Source organism: Pleurodeles waltl, chromosome 12 (genome assembly GCF_031143425.1).
Source record: "Pleurodeles waltl isolate 20211129_DDA chromosome 12, aPleWal1.hap1.20221129, whole genome shotgun sequence".
Taxonomy (NCBI): Eukaryota; Metazoa; Chordata; class Amphibia; order Caudata; family Salamandridae; genus Pleurodeles; species Pleurodeles waltl.
The window spans coordinates 164246617-164268213 of NC_090451.1; the positions used below are offsets into that span (position 1 = coordinate 164246617).

At 46.8% G+C, this 21597-nt stretch overlaps 1 long non-coding RNA gene across 2 annotated transcripts in view; it reads left to right on the forward strand.

Annotated features, from left to right (window-relative positions):
* Positions 1–12862: 12862 nt before the first annotated feature.
* The window catches only part of LOC138268222 (uncharacterized), a 33735-nt gene continuing 25000 nt past the window's right edge, over positions 12863–21597 (forward strand). Inside the window, exons 1-3 of one of the 2 annotated variants that reach the window (XR_011199959.1) lie at positions 12863–12979; positions 13558–13616; positions 20104–20353. This is a non-coding gene — a long non-coding RNA (uncharacterized lncRNA). Of the gene's footprint in view, positions 12980–13557; positions 13617–20103; positions 20406–21597 lie in introns of those variants that run through there. The other variant, XR_011199958.1, reaches the window with a different exon arrangement.

Consider the following 21597-nt stretch of genomic DNA (forward strand, 5'->3'; position numbering starts at 1 on the left):
CAGGAACAATAACGGACCCCGAGGAGAAAGTGGGAGAGGTCTCCACTTGGGCAGGTCAGATTGGCCCCCAACTGTGTCAGCGAGTGGCATTGCAGATGGGGACAGCAAGGTTTTATAGCAGGTGTGTGATAAGCAGTGAGTTAGAGTGGCAAGGTATCATCATGTGTGTGCTGTTGAAAATAGCTTAGAATCATTGCCCAGTGATTTGAGATGGGACGTCGTCGTCGGCTGTGGAATTCTTCACTGCGCCGTGCCTCCTCCTCTGACGCATGCTTTTGCTTTGGTCCCTTTTCCTGGCTCCACTGGAGATGGGGAGGCTGAATGCCAGTGTGAGGTAAATGTTCAAACACCTAACAGGAGTGCCAATGCTGTGAAGCGGGCACGCACTTAGTGACTCTTTTTAGGATGAAAAATGCCCAAGGCACAAGCTTACGATGTGTGTAGATCTGGAAGTTCTGTCACCTCTTTAAGTGTTTCATGGATTGAAGACCAGTAATGATGTAGCTCTGGGCAAGACAACAGCATGTAATAAGGGTGCTACATCAAGCACGGGGCAGCACCGACATGTAATTTGTGCTGTGGGGCAGTACCTTTTCAGGCAGGCTGGGTTCAGGTACGCCTTATGGAGGAGCTTAAATTGGATGGTTTTAAAGTGGGAGCTGCGGGAAACCTGCTTAGTGCGAGACAGTGCAATTTTCCACTCCTTATCTCATAACTCTCTGCCTATTTCCACCTCCCGTTGCCGTGTTCCAACCAGAATGAAACTTTTTTGGTCCTCATGGACTAGCACTGGAACAACCTAGGTGAAGTGACTTGCTACAATTTTGCATAGGAATCCAAAATCTGCTCCTAATGTGGCTATTCGCCAGTAGGAGCCTAGCAAGGAAGGATCCCAGGTGGGCTTCGGGACAGATACCAATAGGGATGCCCGGAGGGAGCCGGTAGAGTTCCCAGCTCAAGAGCCTCTTTACACATTGCAGCCAGGTATGGAGGCTACTTGGTTGCAAAGACAGAGTAGTACTCAAGTGACAGGCCATCAAGCCCAGGGGTTTTGTTGTGAGCTAAATCTTTAAGGGTTTGAAGGACCTCCTGTGTCATGATTGGGGTGTCTAGCACTGCCCTGGTGGCTGTAGGTATGTGTGGGGTGGTGAGAGCTGAAAGGAATTCAGATATGCCTGCTGGAGGAGTGGCTATCTTGGCCTTGTACAAGCTCGAGTAATATTCAGAGAGCTCCCGAAGTATTGCCTCTTGCGCACGGAGCATCCCTCCAGAATTATCATCGCACCAGCCAGTCCAGCAGTCACCCAACTTTGTCTCCATCCTGATTAACTTTGGCTGCATGCGCCATAAAGTTGAAGCACCTTAGGCATTCGAGCTGAGACATGAGGGATTCTCTTGCCGCTATACGTTGAAAAATAACATCAACGTGATCAACAGGAAGTCTGTACAGGCTGGAAAGGCGGGACTCAGCCTCACCTATCTCGTGCTCTAATGTCCTGCAGAAGCTCACCATTTCTTTTAAAACATATAAAAACAACAGATGATGGACGGAATGCAAAACAAATGAAACATTCACATCCAGTTGCAGATCTTGATTTAATCCTCAGGTTGTTTTTTTTTTACTTGCTATGCCATTCCAGTTTGGACCCAGCCATATACAAATCAGTATTGACCCTGCTCCTTATAGAAACAGACCAGCCCAAACTGCCAGGCCAGGTCCTTACTGGACCAGAAACAAGCATCCTGGGACCGGTTTCTGTGTCTCACCCTCCATCAGCCAGGCTAGCTTAAGGTTGGTGGAATAGAGAGCATGGGACCCACGTCTGGGCATACATTTCCCCCTTGGGGCAAGAAATGCAAAAAGAAAAGATGATGGACAGAATGCAGAACAAATCAAACATTTACCCCCAGTTGCAGGTCTGGGTATAAGCAATCACTTCTTTTGCTTGCAATGCCATTCCAGTTTGGACCCAGCCATTTGCAAATCAGTCTTGACCCTGCTCCCCATGGGAACAGTCCATACTGAACTGCCAGGCAAGGTCCCCCTTGGACCAGAAGCAAGCATCCTGAGACCGGTTCCGGGGTATCACCCCTCATCAGCCAGGCTAACTTGAATCTGGTGGAATAGTGAGCACGGTACCCACATCTGGGCAGACACTTGCCACTTGGGGTGACAAATGCAAAAAGAGCAGATGATGGACGAAATGCAGAACAAATCAAACATTCACCCCCAGTCGCAGATCTAGGTTTAATCCATCAATTTGTTTGCTTGCCATGCCATTCCAGGTTGGACCCATCCATATACATATTAGTCTTGACCCTGCTCCCCATGGGAACAGTCCAGCCCGAACTACCAGGCCAGGTTCTCCGTAGACAAGAAAAAAGCATCCTGGGACCAGTTTTGGGGTATCACCCCTCATCAGCCAGGCTAGCTTGAATCTGGTGGCATAGCAAGCACAAGACCCACATCTGGGCCTGCACTTTCCTCTTGGGGTGACAAATGCAAAAAGAACAGATGATGGACGGAATGCAGAACAAATTAAACATTCACCCCCAGTCGCAGATCTGAGTTTAATTCATTATTTGTTTGCTTGCCATGTGATTCCAGTTAGGAGCCAGCCATATGCAAATCAATCTTGACTCTGCTCGCCATGGGAACAGTCCAACCCAAACTGCTAGGCCAGGTCCTCCCTGGACCTGAAACAAGCATCCTTTGACTGGTTTTGGAGTATCACCCCTCATCAGCTAGCTTGAATCTGGTGGCATAGTGAGCACAGGACCCTTTTCTGGCCATACCCTTCCCACTTGGGGTGACAAATGCAAAAAGAAGAGATAATGGACAGAATGCAGAACAAATCAAACATTTACCCCCAGTCACAGATCTGGGTCTAATCCATCAGTTTTTTGCCTGCCATGCCTTTCCTGTTTGGACCCAGCCATTTTCACATCAGTCTTGACCCTGCTCTCCATGGGAACAGTCAAGCTGGAACTGCCTGGCCAGGTTCCCCCAAGCCAGAAAAAAAACATTCTGGGACCAGATTCGGGCTATCACCCCTCATCAGCCAGGCTAGCTTAAATCTGGTGCCATAGCAAGCACAGGACCCACGTCTGGTAATACCCTTCCCACTCTTCCCACTTTGGTCAACAAATGTAAAAAGAACAAATGATGGAGAAAAAAAATGTGTCATTTGAGGTGGCCATGTGGCTCAGGTTGGCAACATAAGGCCAGGGGCATGGACAGCAGTTGGCGGGGATATCACCACTCACCGCTGATCAGTAACTTCAAGCATACTTCCCCCTCCCCTTACAAAGGCAAACCTCAGGCAGCCACCATCCAGAGTTTGAGAAGGTCAGCCCCATGCATCAGTTCTCTCAGGGAAGAAGGGAAGGCCTGAGCATCCGAGAGGGGAGAAAGAGGCCACGCAGGGCTTCAGCGTTCAGGTACCTACTGATTTTTCGTGCCAGGAGGAAGGGCAGATTTATCACTCATGTCCCTGTTTATTACACTCTTTGAAGGGCACAAGAGGCCCAGCACCCGATATAGTGCCTGATTCGGTGCTCTTTGGGATAGAGCTGTAGGTCATCAGAAGAGGTCTAATTTAGAGAAGGAGGGACCGGGAGATTTCTGGTCCAGTGTACAATCTCCCAATAGTAGTAGTCATACAAGGGTACACTGTTCCAGAAGGGGGGGGGAACAAAAGAGATTCCAGGGGACCTAATCCAACAGGAGCAAGAACCCTCATGCATCCCAGTGGATGAATAGCTTCATCATCGGGAAAGCTCCTCGACAGGCCGGCACTGCAATGCCTGATGGGCTCCCCGAAGGGGGCTCTTGACCGTATTGCTCTTATGTTAGCTAGTGGAATCAAATCATATAGATGAGATACCTTATTCTAGGTACCTGAGCAATGTGGAGAGAAGGGAAAAATAAAATTGGTTATCCATCTGAAACACACATCAGCGATTTAATCAGTATCAATAAGATGGAGACCAAGATTAAAACCAGGGTGAGAGTCAAACTTGAGTAATTATGCTCACTTACTCTCAACAAAACAAGCACAAGAGGACTAAACCTGTTATGGTACCTCTTATCGTGGGTCTACATGTTTCGCATCTAGTGGCCCAGCCGGATCCATTGATGCTTCATCAGGACCATAAAAAAGATAACAACTTCTCCAAAACATAAGTTAGAAAGTACCCTAATGCGGGAATTGAAGAAAAAAAGCTGTCACTTACTTCAAGTACAACTGGCTATGTCAAAAAAAGGTTGCCGTAAAGAAAGAAAACCACAAATAGAAATAGTGCCCAAAATAAACTGATCAACGTGCATTCATGAAATTCAGTGATTGATGCCAAATCACATATTAATTAATTGAGCTTACCATCCCCAGATTCAAGAGTGAGCTCCTTGGGAATCATATGTCAGGAACTGGAACTGACACTGTATATATACATATAATGTTCATGAAAAATAATTTTTGGTCATGAAACAATTAATCATAGAAATACATTTATGACATTGAGAAACAGCCAGTGATTACTTGCTTAACTCATAGAGATCAATAGGTACATTCATAAAAGTCAGGAGTGCATAAACAAGAAAAGTCCTGCAATGCACAGTATGTCTGATCTTAAATACACCAAATATATGTGTCATGAAACATTAATATCAAAGTCGGATTGCAAAAACCACTTGGTTGTGTTAGAATTCATGGGAGAATGTAAATGATACCAAATAGAATCAACCTCAGCCTATGTAAAGAAGAGGATATCAGGGAGGCATGTCATAATCATCGAAAGAGTGAAACAGCCATTCTTTTAGAACCATCGGCATGAGCACGAGTTACTGTGTGGATCTCATATTGGAAAAATACTATGAAACTGATACAGAAGTGGTCCAAGTAAAAAGCTTATACATGAACTCAAAGGTAAACTCAGAAAATCTACTTAGACGACGGACAAGTGACATCAGGGAACAAAGGGGAGATAATAACCCCTGTTCTTAATAACAAGTGATGTATATATAACAATAGGAATAATGTTTTTTTTTGTTGGTTTTCAAAAAACTTTTTTATTGATAACAATACAATATGGTACAAGGTCAGTTGGGATCAAGGTCCCGGCATTTAGAAATAATTACACATCAGAGATATTAGAAAATTAGATAAGATGAAAATCATTTAAGACACTAATAAGTTGTGGTTCGTACTTCGAAAAACCTGAGGTATTGTTCTATTCTAACATGTATTAAACGAATGGGGGATAAAGGAGATGGAGATAAGGGTAGAGGGTGGATCGTATCTGCTCGGACAGGGAAACAGGGAAGTTTCACCTTGGGAAGAACTTGGCGTTGTGGTAGTGATGTGTCCCAAGGTTTCAATTTACCAGTATTGCACCACATGTAGTGGAGCTTGCGGCTCTTGTCAACCCCGTGGCCAGTTTCGGCTGCGACCGAGTATCTTTCTAACGACACGGGGGTAGAGGTCTGCAGCGAAGGTCTGATTGGGATATTGCTAAGGGATGGTTTGTAATCTCTAGTGGATTTTGGAAGGAAATGTGGGAGAATAGAAAGATAAAGGGCGAGGAAGAGAAAGAACGAGAGAAAGAGAGAGAAGGACTGGAGGAGAGGGGGAAATAGGGATAAGAAGGAGGAAAGGGAAAAAGGAAAGATTGGGGAGAGGGGAAGCGAGGGGAGAGAGAGGAGAAGAGGGCAGGAAGAAAGAGAGATGAGAGAGCGAGGGTAGGGAGAGTGAGGGGAAGGTAGAGAGGGGGGTGGGTGAGGGGAGGAGAGGGGGGAGGGGGAAGGGAGCAGGGGTGGTGGTTCAGGGTGGGGCACTATTGCCCCCTTGCAAGGAAGGGAGCCCATACCTGCATGAATGTTTGAGCTTGATCTTGTAAGTTGTAGATGATTCTTTCATGTGTGGCCGTGCTCCATTCCTCCGGAGTTGGAGGGGTCTCTGATCGCCAGTGTCGGAGTATGCATATTTTTGCAGTGGCTAGTGCTGTATGCAACAGTCTCTTGTGAGGTCTAGAGAGATCTGGTAGAGAGGTCGTATCTTGTAGAAGTATAAGGGCAGGAATGAGTGGTGACGGGAGTGACATCACTTCAGCCAGAGTGGAGCTCACAGCATCCCAGAGTGGCCGAACTGTTGGGCAGTTTACTAGGATATGCATCAAGTTACAAGATGTCTCTGGGCATCGCCAGCAGTTCGCGTGTGGGAGAAGTCCAGTCCTATGTTATTTCGCTGGGGACCAATGCCAGTCGTGTAGGACTTTAAAGAGGCAGAATTACAAGCGTGCCTCCTGGGTACCTCTATCAAGGGCCTCTAGGATAGCTTCCCAGTCGTCTGAGTCTAGGTCTTGCTGCAGTCGAGTTTGTCAATGGAAGCGCAGTTTGTCCGAGAGAGGCTGGGAGTAGAGTCGTCGAATAATTAGATCATAAAGGCCCGACATTACTCCCTGTAAGTAAGTCACTATAGGTGAAGGCAGAGACCCCCGGAGGGGGGATGTATTCCCCTGAGAAATGCAGTGTTTGAGTTGCAGATATCTCCATTCCTGATTCGGGTGGAGGTCGAACTCCTCCTGTAGCTCGGGGAAGGGTTTGAGCACATCATTGTCTAGGACCTGAGAGAGGGTAAGGATACCTGCCGGCCTCCACTGCGGCCAATTGATTACTTCGCCACCTATGCGGAGGCCGCTGTTGTGCCATAGGGGCGCTTGGGCGTTTATGAGGGGGTGGACCCCAAACAGTCGGTGGGCTCTTCGCCAGGCTGCCCTGGTCGCCTTCAAGATAGGATTCACAGTATTGGTGGATGGGAAGTCTTCCCCGTAAGGTCCTCCGAGTCCTTCATTTGCATCTAGGAGTCGTCTTTCCACTGCTATCCACAAGGGGGGGTCAGGTATATTCAATAGTGTATTAGACAGTTGGGACATGGGAGAAGTGCTCCACCAATGGGAGTCCCATGCCTCCGTGTGTACGTCAGGTCAAAAGTTTAGCTGGTGATAGCCGCGGTTGCATTGTGCCCCATATGAAAGATCTGATTAGTGCATCAATGCTTCGCAGTGTGGAAAGGGACACTTGTAAGGGGAGAAGACCCAGGATGTAGGTGAAGCGGGGCACCATCACCATTCTTACCGCTTGTACTCGGCCCCACATGGAGAGGCCCAACTGTGTCCATTTTGCAAAGTTCAGTTTCGTCCGCGTGATGAGAGGGTCAATGTTATCTGCCACCATATGTGTCAGGCCTGGGATGACAAGCACTCCTAGGTATTTAAGGCGTTTTGCGTTTCACAGGCTTCATTGAGGGCTTCGCATAGGATATCGATCGCCTCTGTCCCTACCCATTTGTAAAATTCTGCTGGGTATCCGTCCTCCCCGGGTGATTTGTGATAAGGGAGGTCAGAGATGACTTTATCTATCTCCTGCCTGCTTATTTCCCCTTCTAATAGGCTACGGCCCTCATCTGTTAGGGACGGGAGGTCAAGCTTCTCTAAGAAGGTGGCAATCTGCGCCGGGTTAGTCGTTGTTTCCAGCGTGTAGAGGTGTCTATAGAACCGGGCAAATTTGTTTGCAATTGCCTGTGGGTGAGTCCGAATGTCCCGGGGGGGAGCGGATAGCTGGGATGGGAAAGCGGCTGTTCTTTGACGGAGTTGGGCTGCTAGCAGTCGTCCTGCTTTCTCGCCCTGTTCATAATGTCTCCCTTGGAGTCTCTGTAGCGTGAATTCGGCCTGAGTTGTGTACAGCTCATTGAGGGCCATTTGGGCGCGCTCTTGATTTTGACGGCCTAGGAGGGAGGGGTGCGTTGTGTATTGTTTTGTTAGTCGGCGTATGTCGAGTTCCAGTGCCGGCTGCTGCTCTTTTCTGTCTTTGTTTGCTATCGCCGCGTCCTGCATGAGTTGTCCCCGTATCGAGGCCTTGGCGGCGGCCCACATGATTCGGCTTGAATCAACAGTGCCTAGGTTATCTTGGACTAAAGTGGTCGCGTGATCTTGCAGCTGCAACTTACCTTGGGGGGGATCGATAGCGATGGATCGCTAATCTCCAGGGTTTTCGGCCTGGAGATACCATGCCGAGGCGGATGGCTACCGTGACTGGGGAGTGGCTTGAAAGGCCTCCCTCAAGTATGTCGTCCTCAAGGGTATGGGCCATGAGGTTGTGGGATAGGAGGAAATAGTCGATCAGCGATTGGGTACCATGAACTGGCAAGAGAAAAGTAAATTCTCTGTCTGTCGGATGGGTCAGCCTCCAGTGATCAACTAAGCCATTGTCCGCGAGTACGTCGGTCTGTATGGCTCTATCTGCATTATGGCTCGTGTCTAGGGGCCCCGTCCTGTCCAGTGCTGCATCCCTAGCTAGGTTCCAATCTCCTCCTATAATGTAACGGGATGCCCCTATCTCGGTCAAAAGTCTGTTGAGCTGTAGGAAAAAGAGATGTTTAGGACCTGTTGGTGCATAGACGGATCCCACGCACAGTGTTGAATCACCGATTTTCAGTTTGGCAAATACGTATCGGCCCTCAGGATCAGTTCACGATCTGACGACCGTGAAAGGGAGGGTTTTACGTAAGAAGATTGCCACCCCGCATTTCCTTGGGACATTCTCCGTATCGGATTAGGCCAAGTTGTAACTAAACAGGATGGTACCCACCCAGTCACGCCGCAATTTATCAGATTTGAGACTGCCTAGATGTATCTCTTGTAACAGGGTGATGTCCGTCTGTTTAGAGTTCAGGTAGGATAGGATTTTTTTCCGTTTGATGAAGTGGGTGAGACCATTTAGATTCCATGAGATGACCCGAAGAGGTACTATTGGTGCTCCCATCAAGGTGGGCATCTTTGTTTCCTGTGTCAGCCCACCTGGGGGTATTGGCTCGGGGGGGATGGGATAGGCTCTATAAACTGGGGAGGATGCTGGGAAGAGAGGAGGGGAAGCAGCAGGTATATAAAACACAGAGGAGAATTGAAAGGAGAAGAAAAAGGAGGTAGTGAGTCAGTGAGGAGGAGAGAGAGTAGAGTAGAAGATAAAGAAGAAAGAACGGGACTCGGGTCCCGATGTACTCGAACTTTAACCAGCGAGTCTAAAACCTAGGTCGAGTGAGCATCGACGCCCGGCCAGCGGGCCACGCGCCGGGGGGGGCGGCGACTACGAGGCGCCCCAGTCCCTCACATAAACGTCTCCAATCGTGTCCAGGGGGGGTGTATATTTGTGGCTCGAGAGCAGGGGGGACGGCAAGTGTGGGGGGGGTAAAGTGGGGGTGGGGTCACACTGAGGACGCACATTGCTCTTATGGTGGTGTGGGTCTGGGGGCAAGGGGGGATGGCGAGGGGAGCGGGGAACAGAAAAGATACACGCCATGTGTCTGTATAGGATTTATTTTTTCTGTTCTTTGTTTCGTTTTTTTTTTTTATTATTTATTTTTCCCCTTTCTGTTTTGTTTTCTCTTGTTTTTTTGTTTGTTTTTGTTCTTCAGAGGAAGGAGGGAGAGGATAGAACTGAAGCCGCATTTTAGCTGTATCGTTTTAGCTGTATCCCGGGAAGGGGAAGGAGGGGGATACGGGGAGGGGTAGGGACAGGTGCTGCTATGGCAAGGATCTCGCCCCCTTGATTGTTCTGAAGGGTTGCGGCATGTGTATGCCCTAGATCTTAGCACCTGTAGTCTACTCTGCTTTGCACCAGCTCCCATCTCTGGACCACTTTGGCGTCTATTAGCAGGCCGGGACCCAGAGCTCATACTTAGTTCAGGACCATCGAGCCCCACCCCGGCTAGGACAATCCCATTATGTACAAAAGTATTGCGTCAATTCCCACGTTTCCCGGGGAGTATATTAAGTCGCGATTCCAGGTGGGTGCAGCGGTATGGGATGTGATTAGTGTTGCCAAACAAGCGGGAGGGGGAAAAAGGGGGGGGAAGTGGGAAAAACAGGAGCGGTCGGGAGCCATCAGAAACTATTCCACAACTCAAACAGTCTGAGGTGATCAGAGTCTACGAGGGGGTGGATCCCAACGTTACAGAGTCTTGAGGGTATACAGGAAAAAAGGATACTCATCAGTTCTCTTTAGCAAATCTCCTTCGCTGTGAAGTTCCTGCAGCGCCTTTGGCGTCTCAATGACAGTCTGTGGTTCATGATATCAATGGTCTGTAGAGAAATCATATCCGTCTTGGTTTCACATCACGGGCACCTAGGGTTTTAGAGGGGATCGGGACTTATCTCTGTCTGACAGCTGTGTGTGCATCACCACCGCCTGTAGGACTTGGCTCCTGTCATCATAGCTTTTCGTTAATCTCTCCAAGTCTCTGCCCCTGGCTTGAGGGTCTGTGGTAGATCTTCCATTGGTGTCCAGAGCGGTTTCCGGTTGGCCCATTCCCCTGGTTTGGTTCTGTGCATTTTGGAGAGATTAAGTTGCTGATTCCATGGGTTGTGTCGGGTCATGTAGACCCTCAAGGAATGTTTTCAGGTCCTCTGGGTCGTAAAAGGTGTGTGACTCTCCGTTCTTGGTGATCCACATCCTGGCTGGCTCGAAGAGGCCACATTTAACATCCAGATGATGTAGACGAGGACGGAGAGAGAGAAAGGCTTTCCTTCGATCTGCTGTTTCTTTGGAGAAGTCTGTCGAGAGGTGGATTTTGAGGGGGTCCAACCGGAGTGGGCCTTGCGTTCGGGCTATCTGTAATAGTTGGCGAGCCTGTCCGTGTCCTAGAAAACAGGCTATGATTGGGCGAGGGAGGTCTTTTCCGTTTTGTCTCTTGAGACCAAGTCTGTGCGCTCTTTGAATTCCAGAGGAGGTTCGAAAGTTGTGTCAGCTAGTTTGGGGAACGTGTCTCGCAAGTAAGAGAGAATGTCTGTACCCTCAATGCCTTCCGGGAATCCGAGCAATGCGGCTTCTGTCCTCAAGGTCGGTTAGCTTACTGTGGAGATGGAAGAGTTCCTGATCTCTATCAGTCTGTAAGGCCACTTAACTTTCCACTGCAGTTACTCGATGATCCAGTCCGGAGATTTGTGACTGGAAGCCACATAGATCGCGTCTCAGCTGTTAGGGCCGTCATGGCATTGTCCATACCTTCCAGTTTGTGACCTACTGCAGATATCTCCTGCAGTATGCGATCCATTGACACTCCTTGAGTGTCTTCAAACATGATGGCATGCGGGGGGATGAAGAGTCCGCAGTGGAGGAGTGCTTCTGTTGGCACAGGGCTTCGGAGAAGAGTAATTGGTGGGCTGACTTGCCCGATGCTTTACCCGCCGTGTTGCCTCTAGGCATTGCGGGTTTCCCCGTGCTGATGGGGGTCTGGAAGGTACCCGTCCGTGTCACAGTGAGGGCAGCCAGCATAAACGTGTGGGCAGTAAAGAGTAGAGGAGAGTGGGTGGCGGGGGGCGAGGTGGGCTCTGAGGTTGACTCTGCGATGGGCAGTGTCCCACTGGGCTGTGCCAGGACCGTGTGGGGATGTGGCTACTTGCTGCTCTCTAGCCCCCGTGTTAGTTTGGGGATCTGTGGGTCCGTGGAAAGAGAAGTTGCTTTGGTGTCAGGGTCCCCTGCTAAACTTGGCCCTCTTTACTCTCCATGCCTCATTGGTTCTGGCTCTGCTGGGATTAGCAGCGACTTTTCGCTGTTGCTGTTAGTGTAGTAGTGTTCCTTTTGGTTTTATGTTGTTTGTTTTCTTTCCTTTTTCCTTTTTTCGTTTTCTTTTCTTCTTTTTTCCTTCTCTTTCTCCCTTCTTTTGTGTGTCTCTCTTTTTATTGAATGGTGTGTTCTTCTTTTTTTTTTGTCTTCCGGTCCGCTGCCTGCAGCCCTCCTCTCCCCACTGTTCTTTTTCTCTCTCTTCCTCCCCTTGTCCCCCTCTCTCACCCCTCCGCACCCCTCCTCCTTACCGGCTCAGCTCTTGCGCCTCTGTCCTCTGTGGGGCTTCTGCCGCTCCCAGGAAGGGCTTCCTTTGTAGTGGGTGGGGTTGGGATGTGGGGGTAGCCGTCCCTGGGGCTCCGTTGGCAGGGCCTCCCGTCACCAGTTCAGCAGGGGGGAGGAAGTCGAGTCGAAGGGGAGAGGGGCTCCCTGCTCTCCGTCGCCCCCCGGGGGGGAACGGAGGAGGCACCGGGAGGTGGCTCTCCAACGTCGGGCCTCCGTATGTGTTGGGCCGCGGCGCTGTTTGTTCTCCTACTCCGGCGTCGGCCGGCCGGGAAGGAGGGAAGAGTGGGCGGTGTCCCGGCCGCTTGCCGGCTCCGGGGGCCGCGGTCGGCCACCGAAGCTCAAGTATCCGTACCTGAGGCCGCAGCTTGAGAGCCTGCTGTGGGCCTCGGTCTTGCCTCTCACGCTCCGCTCTCCATCTCCAGGGAGGGCGCGCCCCCACGTCGCAAGTGCCGGCCATCCGTCGTCACCGACCTCCACACAGGCCCCTGCTATCTTCAGGGGTCCTTTGGTGCACCTCCAGCGCCGCCGTCCCCGCCGCATGGTCCACCGATTCACGGATCTCGGCTCCTAGGCGGCCATCATGGATCGCGGCCAGACCACGCCCCAACAGGAATAATGTTAAAATAAACTCCTCCCAACATGGGGGGTTGATACCAAGTAATAGTATTCGGACATATACTATGACTTAAAGCATCCTAAAGTGTATCAGTCAAGAAGAAAGGGTGGTCCAGTAACTGTATCAGTTTCATATTATTTTTCCAATATGAGATCTGTATGAGACTTTTTTCTATAATACACTGTTTGTTATGAGCTGTATGATTAAGAGCTCTGATTATCAGCTCTTTTTGATCATTACATATTGGGAAATTGGCCCGTTTTTTGTTTTTCCTTTTTTCAGCAGCTAACGCGTAGTCCGTCTTTTATGTTTATGCCCTGGGACGCGCGTGTGAGCCGGAATGCGCACACACTTCCGGGTCCTCGCTGTGCTTATTACCTCCCTGACAAGCGCCCGTCAGTTACTATACGGAACGCTGTCAGGAGGGTAGGTTCACAGCCCATGGACACGCTGATAAAATCGTAAGTCTCTTGGTGTCGTTTTATTCTTCCTTTTTTTGCCGGTGGTCAAGGTTTACACATGCCGACCTCGGTCTTTATTATTTATTTGCTAGAGTTATTTGGTATGCCATTCACCCAACTGTATCGCTAGTATGATGGGCATTAACCCTGCATTTTTAAGGTAGATCCATATAGTAACTCGTGCTCATGCCGATGGTTCTAAAAGAATGGCTGTTTTACTCTTTTGATGATTATGACATGCCTCCCTGATATCCTCCTCTTTACACAGGCTGAGGTTGATTCTATTTGGTATCATTTACATTCTCCCATGAATTCTAACACACACAAGTGGTTTTTGCAATCCGACTTTGATATTAATGTTTCATGACACATATATTTGGTGTATTTAAGATCAGACATACTGTGCATTGCAGGACTTTTCTTGTTTACGCACTCCTGACTTTTATGAATGTACCTATTGATCTCTATGAGTTAAGCAATAATCACTGGCTGTTTCTCAATGTAATAAATGTATTTCAATGATTAATTGTTTCATGACCAAAAATTATTTTTCATGAACATTATATATATATATACAGCGTCAGTTCCAGTTCCTGACATATGATTCCCAAGGAGCTCACTCTTGAATCTGGGGATGGTAAGCTCAATTAACTAATATGTGATTTGGCATCAATCACTGAATTTCATGAATGCACGTTGATCAGTTTATTTTGGGCACTATCTCTATTTGTGTTTTTCTTTTTAAGGGCGACCTTTTTTTGACATAGCCAGTTGTACTTGAAGTAAGTGACAGCTTTCTGTTTTTCAATTCCCGCATTAGGGTACTTTCTAACTTATGTTTTGGAGAAGTTGTTATCTTTTTTTATGGTCCTGATGAAGCGTCAATGGATCCGCAGGGCCCCTAGATGCAAAACATGTAGACCCACGATAAGAGGTGCCATAACAGGTTTAGTCTTCTCGTGCTTGTTTTGTTGAGAGTAAGTGAGCATAATTACTTAAGTTTGACTCTCACCCTGGTTTTAGTCTTGGTCTCCATCTTATTGATACTGATTAAATCGATGATGTGTGTTTCAGATGGATAACCAATTTTATTTTTCCCTTCTCTCCACATTGCTCAGGTACCTAGAATAAGGTATTTCATCTATATGATTTGATTCCACTAGCTAACATAAGAGCAATACGGTCAAGAGCCCCCTTCGGTGAGCCCGACAGGCATTGCAGCGCCGGCCTGTCGAGGAGCTTTCCCGATAATGAAGCTAGTCATCCATTGGGAAGCATGAGGGTTCTTTCTCCTGTTGGATTAGGTCCCCTGGAATCTCTTTTGTTTCCCCCCCTTTTGGAACAGTGTACCCTTGTATGACTACATCAGAAGAGGTCGCCTCCACCTTGGTCCCTAGGTCGGGGGATCTCCATTCCCATCACTGTGCCACCCCTCCATGGTGGTCAACTGTGAGGCTTGTAGCTCCGCTGTCTTTCACATGCGGCCTGTCACCCAGAGGGGCTTGGGCTCCAACTCACTGTGCCCCGATCATGTAGACTACACGGCTGCCATGCAGCCCAAGGAGGCTCAGGGCCATGGGTGAAATGGAGCTATTATTGCCTATCAATGTCACTCCCCTGGCCGTACTATCCTTCATCATCTCCGGAGCCTGGTCATGTGGTGGGGAGAGTCGATGGAGCAGCCATCCACAAGGATTACTTCAGCTTGTGCAGGCTTTTGGATGAGCAAAACTAACTTCCATCTGCCATGATGATGGGCTTGGCCATGCCCCTGGTGCTGCCTTGCACGGCTTTGTAAAGAAAATGTACTGCAATGCAGTCCCTTGAGCTCCATGTCATTACACTGTATCTAGGTGGTGTTCCATAAATGGAGCATGGGTGTTTCCATGCATCCACCCGTATATTGTGGAACATTCCCAGGTTTACTACAGTTCGTAAACCTGGGAATGCTTCAAAAATCTGTGCTTTTCCCATTGAGGCATAAAGAGGAGAAATATCTTTATTTCTCCTTCCTCTGTAGAAGTTTTGTTGTGACAACACATTTGTACCAGTTAATGATTTACAAATTTTAAAGATACAAATGTTCATACCCAATGAATTAATGATGTTGCACATAAAACAATTTGATTATTTTGCTTAGAATTATAATAAATAATATGAGACATCATAATTTTAAACTGGATGCAGCTCTGGTGTTCTGCTAATCTTGCTTATTTGCCCCTTCTATTCAGTGGTCTGCTGTGAGTTTTTTCTCCCCACAGTTTATACAGAGCACAAACGTCTATGACATACATTGGCAGTTGTTTTGGAAAGCATGTAATCTGATTGAAACTTTCCACATTTTATCTAATGTGTCATCGTGAAGGATTTCTGCTGAATGTTCTGATGCAAGTGTGCAAAATAACACAATTCTATGAGGTATTGTTTGAGAAATGTTTAATATATGATGTCGTATATCTCTGGAGTGCAGTTGCTGGGAAAGCAAGTGGAAAAAGTCTCTAACCTTAAGAAACGTGTTAGTGTTAAGATGATTTTGTTTGATTTGAAGATTTTCTGATTTGCCAGTGTGATTTAACTATGATCATACCATGTTGAATATGCATTTTTGCTAATTATTCTGCCTAAATTGTATATAAAGAACCTTGGTTTGAGAAGTTTGGGGCCCCTTCTCTTTTTCCTCCTGAGACTCTGTCTGAATATTTTGAGATGTTCTTTTCTTCACTTAAAATACTACCAGTACTCCCTCGACTTTGACAGTTATGGTCAAATTTATCAATACTGACGTAACTCTGCACAACACATTGGTGCATCACAAGTTCTTGTGCTCTGTTGTGGCATTTACTTGCACAATGTGTGCCGGTATTTATGCGTACCATGGTGCAAGCACCAAATATGCATAACAAATTCAGGCATAACGCTGTCACGAATGACACACAGTGTCACAACATAAGTACTACCTATGTGATCCAAAGTTGATATGAGTGTAGTTAAGCTTTTAAACGTGCCACAAATCAGCATTGCGTTATGTAGTAGTGCTAATCGACGAGGGGTGCTTGAAAAAGTGATACAATCTACACAACAATACTTTTCAATAGAAAGAAGCATGGCAAGAGCCCCAGGGAGGCAGGAAGCTAGCAACCCTAACCCAGAATACTTGTTGTTAGAAATTGGGTCTTTGGTTGGCTGTCAAGTTACCCCCTGTCCAATCAAGGAACCTCACTCTAGTCAGGATAAGTCACACACAATCCAAATGATCCTTTGCCCACGCTCTGGTAGCTTGGCACTGGGCAGTCAGGCTTAACTTAGAAAGCAATGTGTAAAGTATTTGTGCAATAAATGATGTAATAACACAGTAGAACACCACAAAAATACACCACACAGTGTTTAGCAAAATATATAATATTTATCTGGTAAGATGCAGGTTGAAATCATTAAGATGCAATAAGTATATGTTGAGATATCACTGTAAAAATGATATAAAGTGTCTTTAGTCTCTTAAAAGTAACAAATGTCTCTTGCAAACAAAAAGTACCTGGTTTGCATTCAAAATCTCCAAAAGGAACCGCAGAGAAAGAGATGCATGAAAAACAGGGAGATGTGCGTCAATTCCTCGGGCCGCACACGGCGATGCATCATTTATTTTTCACGCAGGGAAGGCTTGGTTTCGATTTCCAGAGCTCGGACTTGGATCCTCTTTGGGTTGCAGGGTTTTTGGACGCCCTGGGGATGATGCATTGAAATCCAGCGCTGGCAGGACGATGTCACAGGGTCTGAGTCGACCCGGTTGGTGTTGCGTGGACAATTTTCCTGCACGGCAGGCGCTGCATGGATTCCTCTCAGAAAGTCCGGCTGCGTTGTTCTGGCTCAGCTGTGCATCAATCCAGTGGGCCGTGCGTCGAATTTCCGGTCGCTATCTGGCACTGCTTCGATCTTCTCCTTGCAAAGTCGGACTGCGTCATTCCAGTTGGGTGTGCAGTAAATCTTTCACTGAGATGCAGGCTGTGCATCGTTTTCTGCCGGCTATGCGTCGATTAATGCCCCAAATGGAGTTCTTCTGGCAGAGATGAAGTCTTTTTGGTCCTGAGACTTCAGGGAACAGGAGGCAAGCTCTATCCAAGCCCTTCAAGAGCACTTCTCAGCACAGCCAGAGAGCAGCAGGGCAGCAGGGCAACAGCATAACAGCAGTCCCTCTCAGATAAGCAGTCCAGGTGAGTCCTTTGGGCCGCCAGGCAATTCTTCTTAACAGATTGCAGGTTCTGGTTCAGGGATTCTTCACCAGCAGGTTTCTTGTCTAGAAGTGTCTGAGTTGGTAGGGGCAGAGGCACTGTTTAAATACCCAAATGTGCCTTTGAAGTGGGGAGACTTAAAAGAGTGGCTTAGAAGTGCACAAGGTCCCCTTTCAGTTCAATCCTGTCTGCCAGGGTCCCAGAAGGGGGTGTGGCAGTCCTTTGTGTGATGGCAGGCTACTGTTTGACATTTAAGTCTCAGGCCCTCCACCCTCCCAGCCCTGGAAGACCCATTCAAAATGTAGATGCATGCAAGTGAGGCTGAGCATCCTGTGTTTTTGGGGTTTGTCTGGGTGAATGCACAAGGGAGCTGTCAACTGAACATGGCCAGACGTGGATTGTAAGGCACGGAAGGATTTATGTGTAAAGAAATGCTTACTTTCTAAAAGTGGCATTTCTAAAATATTAATATTAAATCCAACTTCACCAGTCAGCAGGATTTTGTATTACCATTCTGGTCATACTAAATATGACCTTCCTACTCCTTTCAGATCAGCAGCTACCACTCAAACAGTATATGAGGGTAGCCCTACTGTAAGCCTATGAAAGGAGCAGGCCTCACAGCAGTGCAAAAAAACAAATGTAGGAGTTTTACACCACCAGGACATGTAAACTACACAGATTCATGTCCTGCCTTTTGTCTACACAGCACCCTGCCCAAAGGGTTACCTAGGGCCTAACTTAGGGGTGACTTGTATGTAGAAAAAGGGGAGTTTTAGGCTTGGCAAGCATTTTTAAATGCCAATTCGAATTGGCAGTGAAACTGCACACACAGGCGCTGCAGAGGTAGGTCTGAGACATTGTTAGGGGGCTACTTACGTGGGTGGCACAACCAGTGCTGCAGCCCACTAGTAGCATTACATTTACAGGTCCTAGGCACCTGTAGTGCACTTGACTAGGGTCTTACAAGTAAATGAAATAAGCCAATTGGGTATGAGCCAATGTAACCATGTTTTAAGGAGAGAGCATCTGCATTTTAGCACTGATTAGCAGTGGTAAAGTGTGCAGAGTCCAAAAGCCAGCAAAAATGAGGTCAGAAAAACAGAAGGGGGAAGGCAAAACATTTGGTGGTGACCCTGCAGAAAGGCCATTTCCAACACTTGTCAACAGCCCTGTGGAAAAAGAAGAGGAATACCAACTTCAGTGAGGATAACCAGATACTAATCAATGAAGTGACCATAAATTAACACCTCTTATTTGTCACCTCAAAAATTGACATTATCAAGGAAGATGCAATATGGAAAACTATAGTGGGCAAAATAAACTGTGTTACACAAACAAAGAGGACAATCCTGGAGTGAAAGAAGAGGTAGCATGACTACACATGTAGGACATAAGAAAAACTGTCCAGGAACCGTAAGGACCAGGAAGGACCTGATTTCCAGTTTGAGTTGGACTAATTGGAGAAGCAGGTGGCATCCCTGATCCCAACAGAGTTGGTAGCTGCAGGGGAATGTCTGGACGCTGCTTAAGTATGGGACCAGCAAGAACTAAAGGGTGAGTAAAAACAAGGGACTGTGAGGACGGAAAGGGCAGGAATGTCCCACATATTAAATCATTCATGACATAGCTGTTCTTTCCTTGAGCACTAACAACTTTTCTAGCTTGCAAAGTTTTACAGATCCATGCGTGATGTGCTCCCTCACTCCAAGTTTTTCCTTTGAATACTGGGACTTGAAATGTAATGAATTACATCATAGAACGCAAATATAAATCCCAGGAAAACAAAGTCACAAAATCGGTCGGGAGCAGCACATCATACATGGGCCTTGCAAACTTGGCAGATATGATAGTGACAATGCAGGCCTCTTCACACCATGATCCAAGTGTGTTTGTGTTTGGGCTAGGCAGGTAAAAGTGAACTGTAATGGAAAAACTGTTACTGTGGCCTTGTAGAGGGTCAACCTGTCACCCCAGAGGGTATCAAAGTACTGAGTAGGTGTCAGCTTTGTACGATCACTTGAAGAGACAGATGTACCGCATCTATCACAAATCATTATTTGATACAGCTGTCTTGATGCGCTGGTTGAGGTTGTTCTAGGTGTAGCCTGCCATGTGAGAGAACACCCTATTCCTTATCTTGCTCATATGGATGTAGGTGGTGGGGGTCAGTGCAAGTGATGCAGCGTGGACGTTCATGATTGGTTGGTGGAAGAGTAGATGGTGGGTGATCTAGATGGGTCCCTGGTAGTGAAGTGCCTTGTAGGAATGGATGATCATCTTCAACTGGCAGTGTGTCTGAATGGTCAGGCATTGTATTTTCCTGAGGTGAGGTATGATGTATGTGCTTCAAATTAGGTTGAATAATAGTTTGGCATTGGTGTGCTGGATAGTTTCCTTTTTGTGTAGCAGATGTGCAGAGATGTTGAAGAAACATCTGAGCATGAAAAATATGTGAAAGCAGCTGGAGGTGAAATCTCATGGTGAGTTTGGTGTCCAGAATGATGGACAGGTTTCTGGGGTGTTTGGAGGGTGATCAGTTTGGGCCTAGCTCTCTGGGCAACCCTGGTGAGTTTATGGTGCAGGATATCTCACTTCTATCGTGTCAGGTAGAGCAACTAACCTCACATAGACTCTGTTGTGATCGTCAATGGTATGATGTACCAACTTTTGGTGTCTCCTGAGAGTTAATGTATGAACTGGGTGTCATCAGTGTAAGTAAATATCGGTGTAAGCAAATATGTTGAGTCCCTGGGTCTGAATGCTGCTTGCAAGAGACATTTGTTCCATTTATCCCTGTGTACTTGAAACTAAACACAAATACTGTCCGAATGTAACAAAAAACTGTATGTCATATTAATCATAAATTGTTAGTGACAAATTTCTATTTGTTTCCAGTGGGTCAACAACATCTTCTAGAGGTCAGCCTGGCCATAATGCCTAACCCGTTGAGGAAACCATCTCGACCCCCCCCCCCTGACCCCCATTGATGAAGCCACCTTCCAACAGCTCCTGGACAGTATTGAACCCTTTCCTCTGGCACTGAGAATGGAAGTTGACGTTGTTGGATCTTCAGCTAAACCAACACAAGCTGGACATGGATGCTAAATTTGTATTTGCACCTACACCAATGACATCCATTGCAAGGGTATGATGAGCAATGTGTTGTTTATTAAAATAATGCCAGAGTGTGACAACAAGATACAGTTGGTTGATAAACTCACAGTGAGAAGGTTCTTGCAAAATACACAAACACATACCACCTATACATGAGATGTATGAGGCCTATGAGGCTAAAACACTGTTGCAATGATCCACATAAATGTTGTGAAGGAAAAATGGCAACAACATTAGCAAATGTGAAAAAAATCACTGCTTGCGGAAAAGATAATCAACAGTGCATAATTCTGCATGCTTGTACCAATCCTAGCCAGATTCTGATGCCCATATTTTGCAGGTATTTTCAATGTACTTGTGCTGCACAAGGAAAATCTAATATCATGAATGACGGTAACCAAGACATGCAACTGCACCTTGTGTACATTGACACATGTGTATATTGACATATGTTAAGTAATTAAATACAGGCCAAAATAGCTGACTTATGTAACTCTGCCCCAGAGAGGCCTCGCATGAGTGCATCCACACATTACATTATTTGCACATACACTTTTGCATTAGTGGTAGACCAGGGGGAGCTATATGGTCAAAAGTATTGCTGTCAGCTTTTTCTAAGTGAGCTGCATGATATGCCACGTAGTATGAAGAATATTCTAATTAGGATGGATGCTGTCCAGGTAGGTATGAATTCCTTCACAATTACAAAGCAGTCAATAATGCAGAACCCATTGCACAAGATTGTAAGTATGTCTGTGGTAGTGCTATGCAGCAATTTGTGTCTCCACACAAGCAGGTATAAGCAATCTGTTGTAAAATATCAAATCCAACACTTACCTGCCTCTTCCTATCAAACAGGGTGCTACAGTCAGGAGACTACATGTGTTGTGCTGAGTGTAAAATAAAATACTGAGGCCCCCTTACAGTTTCTAAAGTATGGAAATGGTCCCACACGTAACTCAAACGTGAGGAAGACCTAGAGTTTTCCAGAGGACTCAGGCAATGTAACATATTCCTACAATGCACTTAGGATAAATTGGACATTATTTACTCACCTAACTAATAGCACTAACCCATGACAAATAAATAATATCGTGCTAGAGAACAGTGAATAATGTACTTCAATGTAAAACCTATTAGCTAAAATGGTACTGTAGGAAGCTGGCTCTTTATATGTTATACCAAAGTTAGATATACTGTGCAAAGAGTCCGGGGGTTCCCTAACTAGTGGACAGGGCTTCGTCTAGCAATCCCAAGGTGCTCTTTTAGGGGGAG